At 43.7% G+C, this 22,500-nt stretch overlaps 2 long non-coding RNA genes across 2 annotated transcripts; both read right to left on the minus strand.

Annotated features, from left to right (window-relative positions):
* Positions 1 to 1,490: 1,490 nt before the first annotated feature.
* On the minus strand, positions 1,491 to 8,161 carry LOC134466533 (uncharacterized). The gene is made up of 3 exons (XR_010038334.1): positions 7,797 to 8,161; positions 7,268 to 7,320; positions 1,491 to 2,239 (listed from the first exon to the last, which is right to left on the minus strand). It is a non-coding gene; the product is annotated as an uncharacterized LOC134466533 (long non-coding RNA).
* Positions 8,162 to 9,748: 1,587 nt separating this feature from the next.
* Positions 9,749 to 12,745, minus strand: LOC134466601 (uncharacterized). The gene is made up of 4 exons (XR_010038354.1): positions 12,697 to 12,745; positions 12,208 to 12,262; positions 11,722 to 11,803; positions 9,749 to 9,901 (listed from the first exon to the last, which is right to left on the minus strand). It is a non-coding gene; the product is annotated as an uncharacterized LOC134466601 (long non-coding RNA).
* Between the last annotated feature and the right edge of the window lie 9,755 nt (positions 12,746 to 22,500).

The raw sequence follows: 22,500 nt of genomic DNA on the forward strand, positions 1-22,500 counted from the left end.
TAACTTAAGCATAACAAGTGACTTATAAACTGTTAACTAATTATTACTTAATATATTATAATTATTAGTTGTAGTTTACAATTTATAGTTCAATATTAACTAAGTACTTATTATTTAATCATTAATACATTGTAATTAAATGTTTTTTAAGTGTTAATATTAACTAAACTATTGTTAATTACTTATAAATCATTTAATAATAATTATGTATAGTATTTATTAATGTATTACTGATGTTTAAAATTCAGTATGGGGAACCTTATGGTGAAGTTGGTTGAGCTTTATTAATGTATAACTAATGTTTAAAATTCTGCATTGAGAACCTTATTGTGAAGTTGGTTGAGCTTTACTAATGTTTTACTAATGTTTAAAATCCAGTATGGGGAATCTTATGGTGAAGTTGGTTGAGTTTTATTAATGTATAACTAATGTTTAAAATTCTGCATTGAGAACCTTATTGTGAAGTTGGTTGAGCTTTACTAATGTTTTACTAATGTTTAAAATTCAGTATGGGGAACCTTATGGTGAAGTTGGTTGAGCTTAATTAATATATAACTAATGTTTAAAATTAAGTATGGGGAACCCTATAGTGAAGTTGGTTGAGCTTAATTAATATATAACTAATGTTTAAAATTCAGTATGGGGAACCTTATGGTGAAGTTGGTTGAGCTTAATTAATATATAACTAATATTTAACATTCAGAATGGGGAACCTTATGGTGAAGTTGGTTGAGATTAGTTAATATGTAACATTAAAGTGATACTGTCCCATTTTTGGACATAAGCTCATATTACACCTCCCCTTGAGTCAAGTTATTGAGTTTTACCTTTCCCTTATTTTTTGTTTTACCTGTACTTCTTGTCGTTCTCTGAGTACGGCAGTGCAATTTTTATCTCCAAGCTAGCAGTTAACATTGAGTTCTGAGACCAGCTAGCCGCCAGCTGGTCTCATAGGACTCAATGTTAACTGCTAGCATGGAGGTAAAATTTGCACTGCCATACTAGAACGGTTGAACATACAGGAGGAGAAAGGTAAAACTCAATAATTTAACTCAAGGGGATGTGTAATATGAGCCTATTTCCAGAAATTGGACAGTATCACTAGAAATGATCACAGTACAAATGATTTTCAATTGGTCTCAAGAAATACATTTTCACACTGTTAGAAAGAGAGAAGAGAATTATCAATGATGTTAAACTGTTGTTACCCACTACTGAGTATGGTACACGTCAATGGTAGGCCAGGATCAATGGGCTACAGAATGTGACACTAGGCTTTGGGTAGAGTGAAAAAGATACCAATTAAAAGACAACATACAATATGTTTCTACAACATTTTCACCATTTATATTAGAGCATGTCAAATCAAAAACCCCAGCACGCTACAAAACAGAGAACTTGCCAGGGTCACAACACACATTTCCCAGATCAAATTCCCTTACAATACAAAAATAATTTCTAACATAAAAATGTAGCCTTAACACAAAACATTAAGTTTCTGTCCTTTTATGTCCTTATTAGATCCACAGAGGCGAGCGCAAGCCGACAAGAGCAGTAATTCAAGAGAGTTGGCCGCTTCACTCCAAAAATGTCCTTTGGAGGATTAAAGTGACGTCCCGTGAATTGAAACAGTCCAAAACAAAAAGGAAAGGATATCGAAAGCAAAATGAACGGGGAAAACCATAATGTTAGTGTCAAATGTCCATCTTGCATAAATAATAATAATTATTATTATTTATTTATCATTATAAATAATCATGTATCCATAGAAAATATTGTATGCAACCCTAATGAAGAATGACATTCTTATATACAAACATAGGATATAGGGAAAAATAATAAAATGGGCATTAACAAAATGAAATAAAAACATCACAAGTAAGAGATTGAAAAGTTTAAATATTTACAATTCCCCACCCCCCCAAAAAAGGTTTGAACATTTAAAAAAAAAAAAAATTGAATTGTCCTTCAAAAATTGGAAATAGTCCTTTAAATCCTCAAAAGAGACGATGTAGAGAGTTCCTTTAAGTTGTTCAAAAAGAAAAATAGCTCCTTTCAAGCAGTTCAGTTCAAGGCGTTTAAGTCAGTCATAGTCAGTGATGTGACACGAGCAGGCCACAATCCTACCAAATATGCCATGCGCAATGTAGAACAGGATCACATTCGAATGAGTGGGTGGCTCGCCATCTAGTAGTCGACGAATCCTCAGCAGAATCCAGATCCAGCTCAAAAACTTCACCTATGTGAACATATGTCATCAGTTAAGTTTGGTTTATTTGATAGGGACAGACACATCATGTAGCCTAGGCTGTAGAGCAGCATAACAGAAAAGCATCATAGCAGTTACAGCCGTAAGCTACACACCCAGGACAATGTTGAATTCCTATCAAATATCATCAGTTTAAACTTAAAGTTGTGCAAAATTTAAAATCAATCTTCTCAAAAGAAAAGCTATGCAAACTGCAAACCTGCAAACACTTTGTTCCTACTGCATTGCATACCATTCAGTTAAATAACCATTATCAAGTAAACAGGGTGAATACTATGAAATAACAACATAGTGTACTGAAATTGAGGTAACCTTGCAATTATACATGGGCCCGTACAGTGTTCAACACAATGTTATGAGGAGGGGCAAGACACTGGCAGCCAAACATGTGAGATAAGTTTTTGACCGTCAGCGGTTTCCAACAATCAGAGGTGGAGTTGTGCACAGCTAGGTTCGCGCAGTCAGGTTATAAACAACATTTAGAACCCATGTATAGGCCTAGAGAATTACACCTTGCACGCAATGGGTGCGTGATCACAGCATGTGAAATACAGTCTGCATACTCCGAACTCATTTCAACCAGCCAACATCAAACTTAAGTGTCTTAACACGGTAGGGTGTACCGCAGCCACTGCACCTGGCGGGAGTAACCTCCTGCTCCTTCTGTGCAGTGGCTGGCAACGAAATCGCTCCTTCCAGACGTCTTCAGCTGAGGGCAGAATTGTACAACATGGACCTGTAGACTTCACAGGGTTTTCAAGTGGGCACCCCACCGACCTAAATGGTGTTTCGTCAATGAGCCCACGACACCACGGCAGGGCTTGACAGCAGAACCAGCGTCCTGGAACTGCCACCTCTGCCGTTCAGGGCCCTGCTGCACAACTCCGACCCCCCTCTCCCCTGCCAGCCTGTCCTTGCCACCGGTCACTCCTCCTTAGCCACAGCCACCTAGATGCCTGTTCCGCCTGCTTGGAGATGCCGTTGACCAGGTTCTTCCGCGTTTTCCCTCTTGCTCCTAGCATCCCTAGTGTTCTCCAAAGAGACTGCCCTGGGAACCCCCTGCATCCCACCTCAACTGGCAAGTTCCAGGTTCTCCACCCCTTCTGCTGGCTCTCTGCAAGGAGTGGCTGGTACTTGCTCAGCTTGCGTTCGTGTGCCTCCTCGATCCTCTCCTCCCAGGGTACCGTTAGCTCGATCAAGGCCACTTGCCTTGTTGCGCGAGACCAGAGCACGATATCTGGTCGGAGGTTGGTAACTGTGATCTCCTCTGGAAACTTGAGTTGCCTACCGAGGTCGACTCTCATCTCCCAGTCTTCTGCTGTGCCAAGGATGCCTTCACAACTGTTCTCCTTGCCTGCTTTCTCCCCTGGCCTGAGAAAGCAGATGAAGCGGGGGCCTTTGGACTGGGCCTTGGTTCTTTTCCGCTTCCTCTCTCTCTCCAGTCCATCGGCCAGCTGCGCCAGCACCTTATCGTGGCGCCACCTGAACCTTCCCTCCGCCAGGCTTGCTTGGCAAGATGACAGAATGTGTTCCAGGCTTGCTGGTTTCCTGCACTGCACACAAAAGGGGTCATCTGTCATCTTCCACCTTTGCAGGTTTGTTGGTGTTGGTAGCACATCATAGACGGAGCTCAGCAGGAACTTTAGCCGATACCCCTCCATGCTCCAGATGTCTTTCCAACTGAGCGCTCTTCCCCGGACACCGTCCCATCGGGTCCAGCTGCCTTGCTGCCTCATGGCTACTGCCCTAGCTTGCCTGCCCTCCTCCTCTGCTGCCCTGATTTCTCCTTGCACCATCCCTCGACGGTCTTTCGCCTTTGCCTCCTTCCAGCTCGCACGGGTGATGACTCCCAGCCCCAGCCTCCCCTGGGTCACCGTCCCCATGATGTCCGCATGTTGAAGTCGATCCTCTGCTTCCTTCAACGCAGAGCTGGCGTCCCATTTCCGACCAGTCTTCAGTGTGATGTTCGCCTGCCGCACTGCCATATCGTCACTGTCCCGTAACATCATGGCCAACCGGACCTTGGCCGTCTTGAACTCCTCCACGACAGAGGTAATCGGTAGCTGTAATTTACTCCCTGAGCTGTAAAGTCCTAGGGAGCAAAAACTTCTCGGGACTGATAGCCATCTCCTGAGGAAGCTGTTGATCTTTCGCTCCAGAGCCTCCACTGTTGACAAAGGGATCTCGTACACAAGCAATGGCCACAGGAGCCTCGGTAGGACGCCGTGCTGGTAACCCCATGCCTTGTACCTCCCCGGTAGGCCACTCCTCTCAAGGGCTTTTAGCCATTCTTCCGCTTGGCTGAGCATCTCCTTTATGCTCACCTTGTCATTCAGGTCGGCTCTGTACCACCTTCCTAAGCTCTTAACAGGCTTCTCCGAGACTGTGGGGATGATGTCCTCGCCGATCTTGAACCGGAAGCGGTCTTGAACCCGGCCACGCTTCAGGACTAGACTCCTCGACTTTGATGGTTTAAATTCCATCCTAGCTGCTGATGTGAGCTCGACCAAGTCCTCCAAGATCCACCTACCCTCCGGGACCGACCTGGCCGTAATCGTCAAGTCGTCCATGAAGGCCCTGACTGGGACCTGCTGGCTCCCGCTTGACAGAACGGCTCCACGCCTTGGCTTCTCCACTGACTTGACCAGGAGGTTCATCGCTGCAGCGAAAAGTATCACGGAGATGGTGCACCCGGTTTGCTATCCCAACCTCCAGTCTTTGCCAGTTAGTCGTGAAGTCACCCGAGGAGAAGCGCATCTTGAATCTCCCGTAGTAGCTCTGGAGGAGTAGTTGAACCTTGTCAGGGACATGGTAGGCTTTCAGTGTGTACTGGACCAACTTATGGGGCACTGTTCCATACGCATTTGTTAGGTCCAGCCACAGGACTGCTAGATCTCCGTTGTTCTTCTTAGCGTCTTCAATGATCTTGGAGATGATGCTGTTGTGCTCGATACAGCCTGGTACTCCTGGGACTCCTCCCTTTTGTACTGATGTATCAATGTATTTGTTGCTTATCAGAAACTGTGTTAGCCTCTTTGCAACCACTCCGAAGAACACTTTGCCTTCCACGTTTAACAGGGATATTGTGCGAAAATCCTTCAGGCTGTCGGAGTCCTCCTGTTTGGGAATGAAGCATCCCTCGGCTACGAGAAAACTGTCTGGCAGATCGTTCTTCCTCCACACCACCTTCAGAAGCCTCCACAGTCGCCGTCTCAGTCGCTCGCAGTTCTTATATACCCTGTACGGAATCCCGTTTGGCCCCGGTGCGGATGCTCCCCTGGCCTTTCGGATGAAGTCATTCACTTCCTGCCACCTGAGATCTCCAACATCAAACGAAATGGCTGGTTCTGCGGGACAGCTAAGCTTTCCTTCCAGATTTAGCTCCTCTTCCCGCCTCGGATCGCTGTGCACCTTACGAAGGTGCTCCTCGACCTCCTCCCTCGAAGCCTTCAGTACTCCCGATCTTTTAACTCCGAGGAGCTCTGACAGATACTTGAAGGGGTTCGTCGTAAATTTCACCCTCTCCTTCTCACGCTTCCTTCTACTCCTCCGCTGGCACTCTGCTCTGCGCAAGGTTTTAATGCGCTCCCTCAGGACACCGCGCAACTCTGTCAGTGCTGATCTTTCCTCCTCCGGAGCCTGCAGGTAAGCCTTCTTAAGTCTTCTCAGGTCTCCTCTGAGCTTTGCAATTTCCCTTACGCGCCTATTATCCATGCTCTGCTTAGGCCCTTTAATTTGCTTCTGATCCATCCCAAAGCGCTCTGCTCCCATGGTCCAGATGATGGTGGACATTGCGAGCAACTTCCTTCCACTGCTGCCAGCAAGAACAGAGTCTAGCACTTGGTCTGCTTCCCTGTCGAAGGATTCCCAGTCCTTCTTGGCTGCTGCTGTAGGCCACCTCACTGGTGCCCTCCTGTCTTTCCCTTCCACTGAGGACTGTGCTCGCTGCCTCCTTTCCTGGCTGGCTTCCCTTTCCGCTTGCTGTGGGTCGTCTGGTATGATGTTACTAGATGGGAGGGTGTCGTTGCCTTCGTTGTGAGCCTGGAGATTCTGGGTGCTGTGGTTGGACACCTGTCCCTGCCTCTCCTCCGTCTCATGAGGTTGCCCTTTGCGTTGCTCACTACTGCGGCGTAGACAACCCATCCTACTCTGATGTATCTTCAGACCCCTATCGCCTTTGCAGACCTTTCCACATCTACAGACTCTTGTTGTTCCGATGTTCTGAGTCATTGTCCTTTGATCGTCATCCATGGTCATAACCGTAGTCCGTCCTGTAGGTCGCTCATCCTCCCCCGCTCTCGCACGACCTTGGGGGTATCTTACAATGTACTTTTCCATAGCGACTTCTGTTGGGTTTCTCCTTGCGGAGAAAGTGCTTTGGCCTGCCAAGCCTTCACACCCCGTTTCTGGTCTTCCCCAGATGCCAGCAGTCTCTCCCCGCTGTCACCACTCTTCCGTGGTTGCCAACTAGTCTTTCCTAGCAGCCACTGAGTCATCAGATGTGGAATGTCTTAACACGGTAGGGTGTACCGCAGCCACTGCACCTGGCGGGAGTAACCTCCTGCTCCTTCTGTGCAGTGGCTGGCAACGAAATCGCTCCTTCCAGACGTCTTCAGCTGAGGGCAGAATTGTACAACATGGACCTGTAGACTTCACAGGGTTTTCAAGTGGGCACCCCACCGACCTAAATGGTGTTTCGTCAATGAGCCCACGACACCACGGCAGGGCTTGACAGCAGAACCAGCGTCCTGGAACTGCCCCCTCTGCCGTTCAGGGCCCTGCTGCACAACTCCGACCCCCCTCTCCCCTGCCAGCCTGTCCTTGCCACCGGTCACTCCTCCTTAGCCACAGCCACCTAGATGCCTGTTCCGCCTGAGTTTGTTAAGTATTAACAAAACAAAATACAAATCGCAGGTTTCACCTGAAGTATTTGGCAGTGATAGACAATATAAGACTTAGGTTACAACAGTATGGGGAAAAATAGACAAGTTGCCTTACCAAGACGATTGAAACAGAAGAAATACTCGATGGAATACTCCATGGAATCCATACTGAAAAAGAAACACAAAGGACAGGAGAGTCATAACATACACAGGGCAGCCGTGGCCTAGTGGTGAGGCAGCCGTGGCCTAGTGATAAGAGAGTTGGTCTTTCAATCTGGGGGTTGCAGGTTCGAATCCCTCTGACCGCTCCCTACATCTCCATGGCTGAAGTGCCCTTGAAAAGGCACCTAAACCCACATTACTCCAGGGACTGTAAACAATACCCTGACATATAATAACTAAGTCGCTTTGAATAAAATGAAAGTGTTAGCTAAGTGCAATGTAATGACATCACAGTTTGAAATCATTGGCTCATGACTCAGGAGTACATGATCAATGCAAACAAATATATCTCCAGCACATGCATTAAGTTTTTTGTCTAAAGTAAAATGTATTCCATGGCAAACTATTATCAGTTTTTTTTGTTTTTTTGTTAAGAGGCTTGGTTAACACATGCCAGTTGAATTATGACTGAACAAACTAACCACGGTATGCGAATGATGATTCTCCTCTTTGGCTTCTCTGAAGTCCAGGCGAACAAAGTTGGCAGGCACAGCATCCTTTATTAGCGTTGTCATACCACGGGTGACCTTAACAAAGCATTGCTTCTCAACGTGCTCAGATCAAACCTCGGTCTCAGCGTTGATCTGTAACCATAAATACCAGCATGTATTTTAGTTCGTTAGCAAAACAACTTCATTTTGGCACAAGTATGCTACTGGTTCTGGTAACACATCTGGTAAGCCATCGGATCGCTTAACACAAAATTGAAAGCATAATTTTGAAATAGCGATCTGGAAATACCATATAAATGTAGCGTTGTGTAATTACACATTCATATTTTTTTTAATTAGGCTTCATTAGGCTGCATGAGTCATGACACGTTTGGCGAGCTAGCTTATTTGTGCTAGCTAATGCGTATTGGACATAATTATGCATCTTACCTTGAAATATGGACGAGGATCCCTCTTGATGTGATTAATTCATTCACGCCGAAGTGCCTGCTCTTTGGCGAAACGGTGGAAAGTCTGTCCACGGTAGGATTTGTTTCTCTTTGAGGACGTAGGACTACATTTGGGCACACAGCAGTGAGGCGCCAAACCAAGTATGTCTGGCTGCGGACTGTAGCGCCATATCCCTCTCTATATCCCTGTCGGCCATCTTGGCCCAGGCAGCCCATCCATGTCCCTGTCGGCCATCTTGGCCCAGGCAGTCAATGCAATCATGTTGTACGGTTAAAAACCCATCTCCCTGTCGGCCATCTCGACTAAGAATCGTTAAAACTACCATGGGACATTTATTGATGCATTTAACTGACAGTTATTGTATTGCAGGATTTTGTTTAAGAGTCTGTTAAAATCCACTAATCAGCAAAATAGGCCTACTTAAACATTAATATTTTACTTTTTTTTGTTTAAATCATGACAAGTTTAGTGTACACAAGTCCTACAATGTTCAGTCTTTAAAATTCACGGCAAAGAACCTTGAAATAATGAGTATTGTTGCACTTACCTTTGATTAATCACATAGGCTGCATGTTAAACTAAGATAACCCAAATATAAACATAAAATGCATCTTTCTTTGATTTAAACTTGTCATGATAACAAAGGGCGCCCAAATATCCACAACTCCCGGTAGATAGGTCTACTTCTAGCAGATATTACTGTTTAAAGACTTAGCCAAATGGAAAAGACAAGGGAAGGCCAAAGTTGCCTATGTTTTCAATTGGTTCAATTAAATCAAATTTGTTTATTAGACAAACAGTTTTAAATCCACCAAAGACGGACCAAGACAATCAAACAAAACAAAACAAAAACACAAAAATAAACTTTTAATTAAAATATGAATAATTACATATGTGCAGACATTTAACTATGTGCACTCTCAGCCTCTGAAGCATCTTATTTGTTAAGATAAGAAAGCAAACACAATACTAAATGAAAACAACTGAAGTATAAACGTGTACATAAATAAAACATTTACTACACATTTCCAAGAGTGGCTGTTATTCTGATATCATCCAGGAAGACCGTAATGGTGAGATTAGAAAAGAACATTTTCTCAACTGGAGTTGTTTTGGAGTGTGTGGGAGAGTCAAAGGAAATGTTGGGAGTGTGTGTGTGTGTGTGTGTGGGTGGGTGTGTGTTTGTTTGTTTATGAGTGTTAGCCGTTGTAAATCGAATACAAACCCACAGGCTCAACTAGCTTATTAGGTACTTATCTAAACACTGTTGCACTGAAATGCTGACAATATTTTGGTAATAACAATTAATTCGCCTCGCATCTTTGTTTCAGTTGGCCAAGTGGTTGCTTACCGCAACACCACTAGGTGTGCGCAAGTTCATTGCACTGCCAGACACAGACCTTGATACCAAAACTGTAGGGAAAGTGTGAGTGTTAGGGTGGGCACATGTTGCCAGTACGGCCGCCTGGCAGTCCTTCGAGAAGTCCTCCATGTCCTCTTGTATTTCGAAGTCGAACACAAAGGGCTCCATGTCCACCTCCACTCCTCTACCCGTCCTTTCAACCCTTATTGGTCAGCAGTCACTGCACAGCCTGGTGGATGTCCGTCAACAGCAGGAGCTCATTCTAAAACAAAACCATTCAAGATGTGTTAATTGTAGACACATACTGTGTCTCAGAGGGCACACTTGTGCACCTCAGGCACTAGGTTTCAGTGTGTATGGCAGATTGCAGGGACCTCGAACTCAGGCCCGGGGGGCAAATCTGGCCCGCTGAGTCCTTTTATTCGGCCCACAAAGTCATTTCAAATGTGCATTACAGTTGGCCCACACACCATTAATGTATAGTGTATGAAAATGAAATTTGGTGTCACAGGAATATAAGTGGGCACAGGCCAATGGAACAGCTCACACTAATATGCAGCTCAATATTTGCAGTAGTGGAATGCATTGGCACTGCCCTTACAATTCGATTACGATTCAGGAGGTAACGTGCATACTTTTTCAATACATTGATCACTTGGCCATACTGTTCAACAGTCTGCTTTCTACGGCATAGACCTACGGCACGACTCTGCTATGAACTAGGTCAGGTGGCTACTGTTGCACGAATCACTGGTGTATGAAAAAACTGTGATAAAACGGTGAATAAACAAAATGGTGTCACTAAAGAAAAAATACCTTGTTTTTCCAAAAATAATACCTTTTGAGGAAATGTACAACTTTTAATGCCATTAAATTTTGGCTTTTTAATTTATCACCTTTTAATACTTTTTACAACCCTGCATACACCCTGAGTAGTGGAATGCATTGGCACTGCCCTTACAATTCGATTACGATTCAGGAGGTAACGTGCATACTTTTTCAATACATTGATCACTTGGTTGCATTACGGTACTTCACTAGGTTGCATTACTCCTTCATACTATGCAAATGCTGCAACTGATCACCTTGATCTTGTGATTGCTTGAGGTGAGGGCTGGGCAGAGTAGCAGGCTGGCTGCGGAGAGAGGATAAAAAAAGAGAGAAAAAGTTAAAGACGCGATGGAAAAGTCCAATCGTCATTATGACACCGCACACATTGAAATGACATTAATGCTGCAGCCCAGTTGGTGCCCCAGGGGAGCATTGCAGCAGAATGGTACCATGTGCAGGGTGGGAAATGGGGAGAATAATAATTGTTAATAATCACCCTCTCCACTTTGGCAGGTTGGGAATAAAACTGACAACATTCAGGGTACAAATCTGACTCTAACTTACCCATGACTGTTTATCCTTTAGACTAAGTAATTAAAGGACCAGTTTAGTCAATTTCAACATGCAGTTGTAATGCCCACACTACCCTGGACTTGTCAGTACCTGTGGTTTTTTTCTTCTTCAGCCATTTCCAAGATCCTGGTCATTGTAATGGGGGCAGCGCTTTGTTTACATTTCAAAAAAACATTTTTATTTATTCCCAAAAACATCCAAAAGGTTGTACAACATCAGCAGACAACTAGCAAACAGCAATACCGTTTGGGAAAATATTTGGAGTAGGCCTATGTTAATTTTGTTTAAAACGTAAACAAACTCTGCCCCCATTAGAATAGCTCATGTCTCGGAAAGGGCTGAGTCAAAAAATGTGGCATCACCGGGTACTAACAAGTCAAGGGTAGTGTGAGCGATACAACAGCATATTGAAATTGACTGAACTGGTCCTTTAAGAATTAAATAATCTTATTTGTGGTTAGGAAGTGTATATGGGTTTAAGAAAGAATTACATTAATTTTATTTCATGGGTAAGCCCATCTTATTCAGGTGTTTGTCTCACACCAGAAGTGTGGACTGGTTATGGAGATTTTATGGGAATGTACATGTTGTGCAGTTGGGTGGCATCATTGGCAAGGTAGTCATTTCACTTCATACATAAATAAATACATGCATAATATAAAATAAAATATTAATTACCAGACAGTCTTACAACGTTTCTCCACTGTATTACCAGGCAATGAATGAGGGATAACCATGTCAAGCCTCACTGCAGTGGTTTCTGTAAATAAATGACAGACATTTGAGTTAATAGATGTATACTGTGATAACAAGAAAATAATAGGAATGACAGGTTTGACAACTTAAGACAAGGTTAGACAGCATAAGCAAGGTTCTCTCATCACGTTTAGACGAGAGTCTCTCACATCACGAAAGAGCCTAAAGCTACCCCTTCTCCCTCCCAGCGTGTTTATCAGGCGGTGTATTTTTCATTTTACAGAACATACTTCATCTAGTGCTAAACAATATCAACAAAGGTCATCAGAGGACTGCATACGACAAGAGAATGCTAGAGCTCTACTAGACTAGTAGATTCCGCCTTAGCTTTTCGTCCTTTCTGGCATTCAAGCAGACTGGCATTGCATCTTCTTAACATTGAAACTTCAAATAAGAAACACTACACACCTGTTCAGACGCACAAAGCACATCAGTGGGATTTGCCAGGCACTTTCGTCTACTCCTGAAAAGGCAATGATACAAGAAAATGCTTAAGACATACTCCAACAACAGTCAACAAAAAACGAAGCCACAAGTTGCTAATCAGCTACCTCTTTAGCACTCTGTAAACATTACAAATATGCATGACGGTTCTGTTGTATTAATGTGTCCGCATTATTAGTGCCCATATACTAAAAATGATCGAAAAATAGCCATTAGTGTTGATATGTGACATTTAAAGCACCGTTGATTGGCTATGATTTGTCGTTCACCCCTGAGCTAGCTAAATAGATTATTTAGCTTTCAAGTCCGACTTTCACTAGTTCTAATTCAAGTGCAATTGAGAACGACAGTTACAGACGATTAAACTATAATCTGCCCTTAACAAGTTTATCAGTCCCCAGCAGATTGTTGTGCACCACGTACCAATACATATCATAAAGTCAGTCAACTTACATGTCTTCAAGTTCTCACAAGACGTCTTCGTTGAAATTTCTTCTCCAAACCCAACTGATGGTTTTGCCGAGTAAACTTAAGCATTCTTCAGATTTCTAGAGCGATTTACTTACTTTTTACGTGCCTAAAGATACGCTTAACAGCCAAAACAAGTTATTTATGTATACATTTTACAACCTCCTAGTCCCTATAATTGTATTTTTCTGTAAAAATGTACTACTGGCCCGGCGGCCGCGGTAATCTGATACAAAATGGCCGACAGGGATATGAGCGCGGGCCGCGGGGGAGAGGGAGGAGGGGGGAGAGAGATATCCCGCTGCAGTCCGCAGCGAGACCCATCTCCGCCAAACAGCTGGTGTGCAGCCGGGTGTACCCCTGCAGTGTACCCCTCAACGTCTTTAGAAAGTTCCGGGCGAATAAGGCGAATTGAAACAAAACAAATACTCGATGAAAGGAAGCCTCTAGTCTTCAAAACTTACATCATTCACAGAGCTGGACGCTCCGTACTCCAAAAGGAAACTTAAACTTAATAAAAAAACGAAATATTTTCTTTTGATTGTTTCTAGCTCCAAAGAAAATTCGACTGGCTCGGCAGACGACAGAGTGAACGGCTCCAAGGGAAGCCACAGCCGGTTTCAAAATAAAAGAACCAAATAGTAATTGTCACAGTAAAATCAGCTGATTTATTTTATTTATTTCAATGACTTGAAAATATAAGACAGTTCAGTGCAATAGAAACTTTAACTTAAAGGTGCAATTATATTTACCAATATAAAACGTAAGATTGTTTATGACTGAAAACTCAAAATTGGGAAGGTGCACTTTTTTGTATAATGTAATAAACATTAAAACCACTGCTAAAACAAAATATTTGGCCACCAGCCTTGAACCACAAGAGTACAACAGTAGGTGCCATCCCATTGCCAACTAGGCCCTCATAGGCCTATTTACACAAGAGGAGAAGAAAAAATAGAGAGGGAAAGAAGAGAATGATAATAGAATGGAGGAAGAAAGGAGAGATGGGTGAGGAGGAGTGAATGGCAGAGAGGAGTTGTTCTCTTTCTCTTGCGCACACAGTCTTCTCTCTGTCCACCCTCTTTCTGTCTCTCCCCTCCCCTCTCCTCTCCTCTCCTCTCCTCTTCTCTCCTCTCCTTTCCCCTCTCTCCTCTCCTCTCCTCTCCTCTCCTCTCCTCTCCTCTCCTCTCCTCTCCCCTCTCCTCTCTTCCCCTCCCCTCCCCTCCCCTCTCCTCTCTTCCCTTCCCCTCCCCTCCCCTCCCCTCTCCTCTCTCCTCTCCCCTACTCTCCACCTCCTCTCCTCTCCACTCTCGTCTTCTCTCCTCCCTCTACTCTCTCCTCTCCCCTCCTCTCCTCTCCTCTCCCCTCCTCTCCTCTCTTGTCCCCTCCTATCCTCTCCCCTCCCCTCCTCTCCTCTCCCATCCTCTCATCTCCTCTCCTCTCCTCTCCTCTCTCCTCTCCTCCCCTCTCCTCTCCTCTCCTCTCCTCTCCTCTCCTCTCCTCTCCTATCCCCCCCCCTCTGCTCTCTTCTCCTGTCCTCTCCTCTTTTTTCCTCTTCCCTGTTCTCCTCTCATCTCATCTCCTCTCCTCTCCTATCCCCTCCTCTCCTCTCCTCTTTTTCCCCTGCCCTGTTCTCCTCCTCTCCTCTCCTCTCCTCCTTTATAATTTGTAAACTACAACTAGTAATTATAATATAGGCTATTAAGTAATAATTAGTTAACAGTTTATAAGTCACTTGTTATGCTTAAGTTACTGTTGATATGTTAATTAATTAATCATAAAAGTATTTTTAATAATATATTAAGTAACTTATTATTATGTTCTATTAAGTGTTACGGAAGGACTAATAAATATATTTTAAATGATTTATAAGTAATTAACAATAGTTTAGTTAATATTAACACTTAAAAATATTTCATTACAATGTATTAATGATTAAATAATAAGTACTTAGTTAATATTGAACTATAAATTGTAAACTACAACTAATAATTATAATATATTAAGTAATAATTAGTTAACAGTTTATAAGTCACTTGTTATGCTTAAGTTACTGTTGATATGCCAATTAATTAATCATAAAAGTAGTTTTAATAATATATTAAGTAACTTATTATTATGTTCTATTAAGTGTTACGGAAGGACTAATAAATATATTTTTAAAACTTTGTAAGTGTTTAGTATACACCTATAAATGTATAGTAAACCTTTAGTTAACTAATAGTTAACTGTTTGCTAACTGTTTGCTAACTGTTTGTTAACTGTTTATAGCGGAAGGTTATTGTAAAGTGCTACCTATAAAATTACTCTGCAAACCAGATTTGGCCCGCTGGCCTGAGTTTGACATCCCTGCTCTAAAGTGTTCCTCTACAGTCCAGCATGGGTGGGAAACCATTTTCATTCGAAAGGCCATTTCAAATGTTACAAAGTCCTCCAAGGACCCTACTACTACCCGACACAAACCAGGATTTGCCCCTATTAGACCTATATTGAAGGCGGCCTTTAAAACAGACCCCACCTTCACTAGGTCCCATGAAAATATAAATTATTTATATTGCAAATATAATTTATATTATTTCTTTACAAAGCATGTCATATTTCACGTGAAACTGCATAACATCAAAATTATGTCGTGGCCCAGATAAGACTGCCTCAAGGACCGTGAACGGCCCTCGAAACATAGGTCCCCCACCCCTGCGCCACAGAAACCTGAATTTAGGCATAACAACTATCTGAAAAAAGTCCTTTATAGTTCCACCCCTTCATTTCTCTTTTTTTAACCAAATATAAACCATTCCGAGAACCCAACCATCCTGCTTTTGGCGTCTGCTCCTCACTAATGTTATGGGTATCAGCCAAACATGTCTGCAGGCCAGTTTCATGTAAAACATGTCTCGCCTGTAATGGATTCCTCCGCATATTAGAGAGAGAGAATATGGACATCGCAATGAGGTGGGTGAGTCAGTTTCAGAAGCCCACAGGAAGAGAAAGCGCCAACAAATTATTACACCGCAGGCGACCGAGGCGATTCCCCGTACGTACGCAATGACCTCTTAGGTAGAGAGGAGGAAAAAAAGCTAGCTGCCGGCAAAAAAGTCAAAAAAGTGTGTTAATAAAGAAATATGATGCCGTGCATGAATCCTTGACATTTGAATCTTGCCACACTTGCAAACGCGAACTACCACAGTGGTCTTTTGTGCATGTGTGTGCGTGCGTGTGTGTGTGTGTGTGTGTGTGTGTGTGTGTGTGTGTGTGTGTGTGTGAGACCGAGAGAGACAGAGAGATCTTGGGTCCTTGAATGAGAATAAAGTGTGTGCGTGTGTGCATATCTGTGTGCGTGTGTGCACACAAAACAGTCTTGTCCTGTACTCTCCCTGCCAGCTATCACAACCCACCCACACACTCCAACCACCCCCTCTCCCCCTCAAATCCTGCCATGCCCCCCATGCCCTTGCCCCAACCCTCTTCCACACCACCCGCCTCCACCCTCTACCCCCTTTTCAGGCCACGGAGATTGATACACCCATCCCAACTCTCCGATGTCCAACTCCACCACTCCCTCTCCACCCGCGCCTGCCTCCATCTCCAACAACAACCCCACCACACCCCATCCCTCCTCCCTCCCCCTCATCCATGCCTGCATCACCCTCCCCTCTCTGCCAGCACCACCTCCCACTCCACCTACCCTCCACCCTCGCCTACTTCCCCTCTCCACAGGGCTAGACTGGGACAAAATAGCAGGCTGGGCATTTTCAGCCAAGACCGGTCCAGCAGGCATTGAAAGATACAACGAAGCCTGTAACAACATTTTTAGTCATCTATTTGCAAGCTATTTTGACTACAGCAGCCAAAATGAATATTTAACTCATCTTAGCCTGATGCAGCGTATGTTGTTTGACCTTCGGCACATGGAGCGACATATACGCTATTCAGGCTCTTGAGATTTGAGTTTAAAAAAATATATATATATGGGTATGTTAGAGCTGCATGAACACATTGTAATGCAAGATGAGGGTCCTAGCTTTCATGTGCTTCGGAAGCTGAGATATTTAGGTTTTAATAGGCAGAGGGCACTTCCGAAATAAGGCTTGGGCATTCAGCAGGTGTTTTTTGCAGGTGCCTTAGGCTAAAATGGGTTAAACCTGACTCCGAGAGGTCACCTGTAGCAGTATGTGGACTGATACCACTACACTGAGGGGGGAAACAGGCCGAAATCATCAACCGTCCACCGGGCAAATGCCCTGTATGCCTTATGGCCAATCCAGTCACGCCTCTTCTCCAATACCCACCACCCTCTACCCCTCCTACTTCCTCTTTGCCAACCCCCACCGTCCCCTCCACCCTCCTCCCCTCTCCCTCCCCAGAGATTGATGCCCTCGGCCAGTCCCGGCGCTACGTTGCCATGGTGCTGCTACCTGACGACAAGCCCTTTGCTAGCACAGCAGAGCAGCAGCAGCCTAGCGAACGGGGCGGCGGCCACTGCCTCCGAATGCACCAATGAGAACGCAGAACTGTGATTGAGGAAGGGAGAGAGAGAGAGAGAGAGAGAGAGAGAGAGAGAGAGAGAGAGAGACAGAGAGACAGAAATAAACAATGAAATGTAACATGAGAGAAAGGAACAGAAATAGAAAGAGTAAGAGAGCAAGGGAAGTGAAAGAAGCGGTGGAGACGAAAAAGGTATAGAGGCAGAGGGGGAGATTCACACAGAGAGAGAGAGAGAGAGAGAGAGATAGAGAGAGAGAGAGAGATAGAGAGAGGGAGAGAGAGAGAGGTAGAAAAGCTTCCGTTTCATAAAGCGTGCAGGCGGGTGCAGGCGGGCCACACACACGCACACACACACACACACACACACACACACACACACACACACACACACACACACACACACACACACACACACACACACACACACACACACACACACACACACACACACAGACACACACACACACACACACACACATACTGTACATCCTCCCATTGCTGAGAATTAAATCACGGCAGCTCGGTTGCATGCGCTCAGAGAGACGACGAGCGAGCGAACGCAGGCAGGAACGAGTGAACAGCGCTAGCCGTGAATTATTTATGGCTGCACCGTCGCCCCGCGCGCCTCTAATAAAGTTACGGCCGCCACTAATTTGCAGTTTGATGAGGTGGGCTTTTAGCGGAGGGGATTCTCGGGCCGGCATTAAGCACATATTGTTTTTTTTACAGAATTTGATTACTTTTTTTATTGTTATTGTTATTAACGCACTGACCTGACTGCATGGGGACCGGACTAGGAAGTCTTTGTGTGGGTGGGTGCAGGGCCGTAACCAGACATTTTCAAATACTGCATGTTGTACTGCTGTACATTTAGAGGGCTTCAAACACTTCAGTCAAAATCTCAAGTTTGTTTTCATTCATCACTGCCTTGAGGATAAATGGGGGTGGCATATACAGTACAGACTGAATTTATCATTGTTGATCATGTATTGATTTTCATCATTGCTAAATTTTACATTACTGAAAAAAATTACAGATGACATGACCTCTGTGTCCTCAATGGTAGTTACAGCCATGTGTGTGTGTGTGTGTGTGTGTGTGTGTGTGTGTGTGTGTGTGTGTGTGTGTGTGTGTGTGTGTGTGTGTGTGTGTGTGTGTGTGTGTGTGTGTGTGTGTTTGTGTATGTCACGGGAGAAGCTGGCACCATATTAATATGAAGGAAAGCGAGAAACACGATTCAACCCAATAACGCTAACCAGAAAATAGTGAATGTAGGCATATTTACAAAGCCACTATGTTAAGATCTATGCAGCAGTGTTGAAGGATGATTGGTCTCACAAGCTGCACAGAAGTGGCCAACCAATTAAGTGCTTGAAGTGAGACACACAAGTGTAACTTGTAGTCTGTGTTCCCTCATAGCGGAAAATGCCCTCCTTGAATGGAAATGAAAGAAAAAGAGAAAAAAGAAAAGAAAAGAAAAAGCCCGGACTAGGAAGTCTGTGTGTGTGGCAGGCGAGTAAAGCAACAAAACCAATGCAGCCTAATACCTTCAGCCAGAAAACTCGAATGCACTATAGACATTAATTTACAACACAGGCATAGCACCATATCTACAGTATGTAGAAGGCTGGCCTAAACTGTACTATACATATTTGTTTGGTTAAAGAAATATGTTATGCTTGTTCAACTCAAATGTGGTATTTACGGAGGCACACATACTAGATATGTACGTATTGTGCAACTGGTGAACTGGATATAATGTGAGAGCAAGCAAGGAGACTGATACAGCCCAACCGTGTTAGCTGTTCATTCAAAAGTACTTATTTATTTGTAGAAGCAAAAGCAGACACCATATCTGTGGACAGACCAGCATAAACTGACCTTTTCATCACTTAGTATTTTTTTAAAGGCTTGGTGAAAGAAACTATTTTATTCAGTAGCAGCAGAGTGGCAAAGGGGAAATAGAGCCCATTTTCACAAAATATACCGGTACAACCAGGGCCACTGACAACATTGGCTTGGCCCAGGACAACGTCATCTGAATGGGCCCCCCGACCCAATACATACAATGCAATGAGAAGCCAATTATGGGCCTCATCTCTCTCTGGGCCCGGGACAACTGACCCATTTGTCCTCCCCTGTCGGCTTCCCTGAGTACAACACTATGTCCATTTCAACTGATGGGGCCAGACTGAAATTCAAGGAAACCATCATAGCAGCAAACAGCATTAGCTGTTCAACTCAAATGCAGTTACTTGTTTACAAAGGCACAAACACCATATGTAGATATGGTAGGCTATGTATACGTATCACCGCTGGCACCATGGGGCACCATGAAAAAAAAAAAAATAACGTCAATAGCATTAGACAGAAAACTAGAAGATATAGCCTACCGCATATACTGTACATACATAGTACATACAGTAAACAAAACATAGAATGGGACCATGTGAAACCAAGGAAACAACCAGTAATAGTGTTAGCTTGGAACCTCAGATATGGTTATATATTTATAGAGGCTGAAACACTATCTACATTCGTAGGTATACGTGAAGACACCCTGATTGTTTACGATGTGGATTAAATATATCATTTTTACTTGGTGGAAGGAGCAGAAGGTTGTGATAATAAGCTAAGTTCAGACAGAATAACTGTAATACAATAATTGTATATAGGATTTTAATTTTTTACTTTGTATGTTTTGTGTACTTTTGTCTTGTCTTTGTGTACTATTGTAACTGTCTGTCCAAGTGTTTATTGTACTCTCAAAATGCAAGACAAATCCCCTTCGGGGCAATAAAGGTGTATGGTATAAATAAAAGGTAAAGGCAGTATCATGGTACAGAGGAGAAAGCATTTAACCCTATTCAGACTGGGCTTTTTTGGCATTCCTGGGCCAGGGGGGGCTCTTTTGACCCCCACCTCATAACTCATGAACAGAATACAGTATGACTACGAAACTTGGGGGAGATGATCTACATGTGGACATCTATGATTGACATAATTTTTGTGTAATTATCTCTTATTATGACGTCATTATGACATCATTATGTTATTATGCCCAAAATCTCGCCATAATGGATTTTCCAACAAATTTAGGTAATGCACTTAAATTTTAATGATTTTATGCTTCAAACCACTTAAATGCTCACAAAGTTGTCTGATGCTAATGGAAATAACAAAAAAAAAAAAGAAAATATATGGCGTCATAGATATGGTAAAGTGATTTTTGGTCAGACATACCTGTCAGAAAACCGTTGCCATGGCAACGGCAAAAATTATAAACCTAATCTTTCGGTACCTAACTGTAGCCAACTAAATGTTAGGAAAAGTCACAAAGTTTCGTAGTCATAGCTTAAGTCATTAAGGAATTATACAATATCAAAGTTGGTGCAGGCACTTTTACCCCCCCCCCCCAGTCTGGATAGGGTTAAGAGTAAACACACGAGCCATTTCGACAAACCAATACTGCAGCACTGAGCCCGATACCTGTCAGTCCTGTTCTCGTGTGATTTCTCTGTAATTGGGGACAACACCAGTGACCCAGGGTCACCCTGTGGGACATAGAGAACGTCAGTCACAGAGTGGTCACATTCGCTGTCACCAGAAATAGCCTGCCCTGCAGATAGACTGCCCTCCACCCTACTGTAGATACAACACTGGATGATGATCCTCCCACAAGTGACACAGTAGCATAGCAGCCAACGAGCATTTAAGAGGTTAAAATGCAACCTGCAGTCTGTGTATCCTCATAGAATGAAACGAATAGAAAGAATGATCTTAAAGCCAAGTATTGAAAAGGTTTTAAGTAGTCAGGTCTTTTATAGGACAGACAACACGATGAGAAAAAGAACAGTAATAGGGAGGGACGGATTTAGGGTTGATAAATGACAATGATAAATATAATTTGAACTAATATCCTAACTCTTCCATACAAGGCAAGAATGCAGTAACTGCACAGAAAATGAAGTACTCATATTTTAATCAAATATTTGACTAGGCCTATATAAAGTGAACCCCTTAAGACACAGCATTATAAAGTAGCTGTTACCAGAATGGCAATGACCAAGTCGTAATGTGTTACTAAAGGCCCCGTGCCCCGTCATAGTAGTGTAGTGCTATAGTAGTTAACTTCAATGCCTATTACAGTGTGCCACAGGAGGTACGGTGTGCATTAAGGGGCTACACACCATGATTTATCTGCAAAGACTGTGGTACTATTAAGTGATAAAACTGCCAGCTGTCGGTAATCTGGCTAAAACGACAGGAGAATGTGATCATCTCATTTAACTCAGATCGGAGCTCTGCGTAGTTACTGCGTTCTTGATTTGCAAGGCAGTGTTCTCTACTCTCCCATATCTTCTTATGAACCACAATACGTACTTACAAATGACGTAAAATCGATAAATAATAGCGACACATATTGCTGCCCTACGACACATTGAACGACAGCGAGGGCTCTCTGAAGCAAACAAGCATCTATACATCAGCCTTCTGATAGCATTATAAAATAACTTACAGACAGGGCCCACCGACTAAAAGCAGCAACACGGGACCTATGTCCCATTGCTTATGAACTACAGAATAAAATGTAAAAAAATCTACGGATAAAATAAATACATCAGTGTGACACATTCTGCCTCCCTACTGACACAATGAAGGATGTATCACAAATACAGCAGCTATCTGATATCATTCTTGATATCATTATAAACAACGCTGTACACCGAGGGCCCACTGCCTACAAACAAGCACGTGGGAACCACTCCGTCGTCGCTGTAGCCATAAGTGAATCAAGGGGTGGAATAATGGTGAGATGTAGTGGGGTTGGGAGGGGGGGTGTTAAAAGCTACACCCGCCACTCTCTCACTCACTCACATCCCCCGCCTCTGACGACAGCTAAGAGAGTGAGCTGGTCTCGGTACTGTATGGTGTCACCCAGGGCTGGACTGGGGGAGAAATAGGGCCCGGGCACTTTTGCCTTAAACGAGCCCCTCATAATTAGCAGCACAGAACGGACTCACTGGTGGGCCCCGCACCCTCGTGGGCCCCTAATTTCATATTATTATTATTTTTTTACACTTCTGAAAATGGGGGCCCAAGAGGGTGAAGGCCCCACCGGGAAATGCCCGGTATGCCAGATAGCCAATCCCAGCCCTGGTGTCATCTCGGCCTCGGTGCCCCACGGCGACAGCCATCAGCGGATGACGAAGATGTATGGGCCAAATCTACGCATTAGTACCTCAGCAGCGAGCGAGCGCTTCCTCCCCTTTCCATACCTGATGGATAGATAGATGGATAGGT

This window comes from Engraulis encrasicolus, chromosome 1 (genome assembly GCF_034702125.1).
Source record: "Engraulis encrasicolus isolate BLACKSEA-1 chromosome 1, IST_EnEncr_1.0, whole genome shotgun sequence".
NCBI lineage: Eukaryota > Metazoa > Chordata > Actinopteri > Clupeiformes > Engraulidae > Engraulis > Engraulis encrasicolus.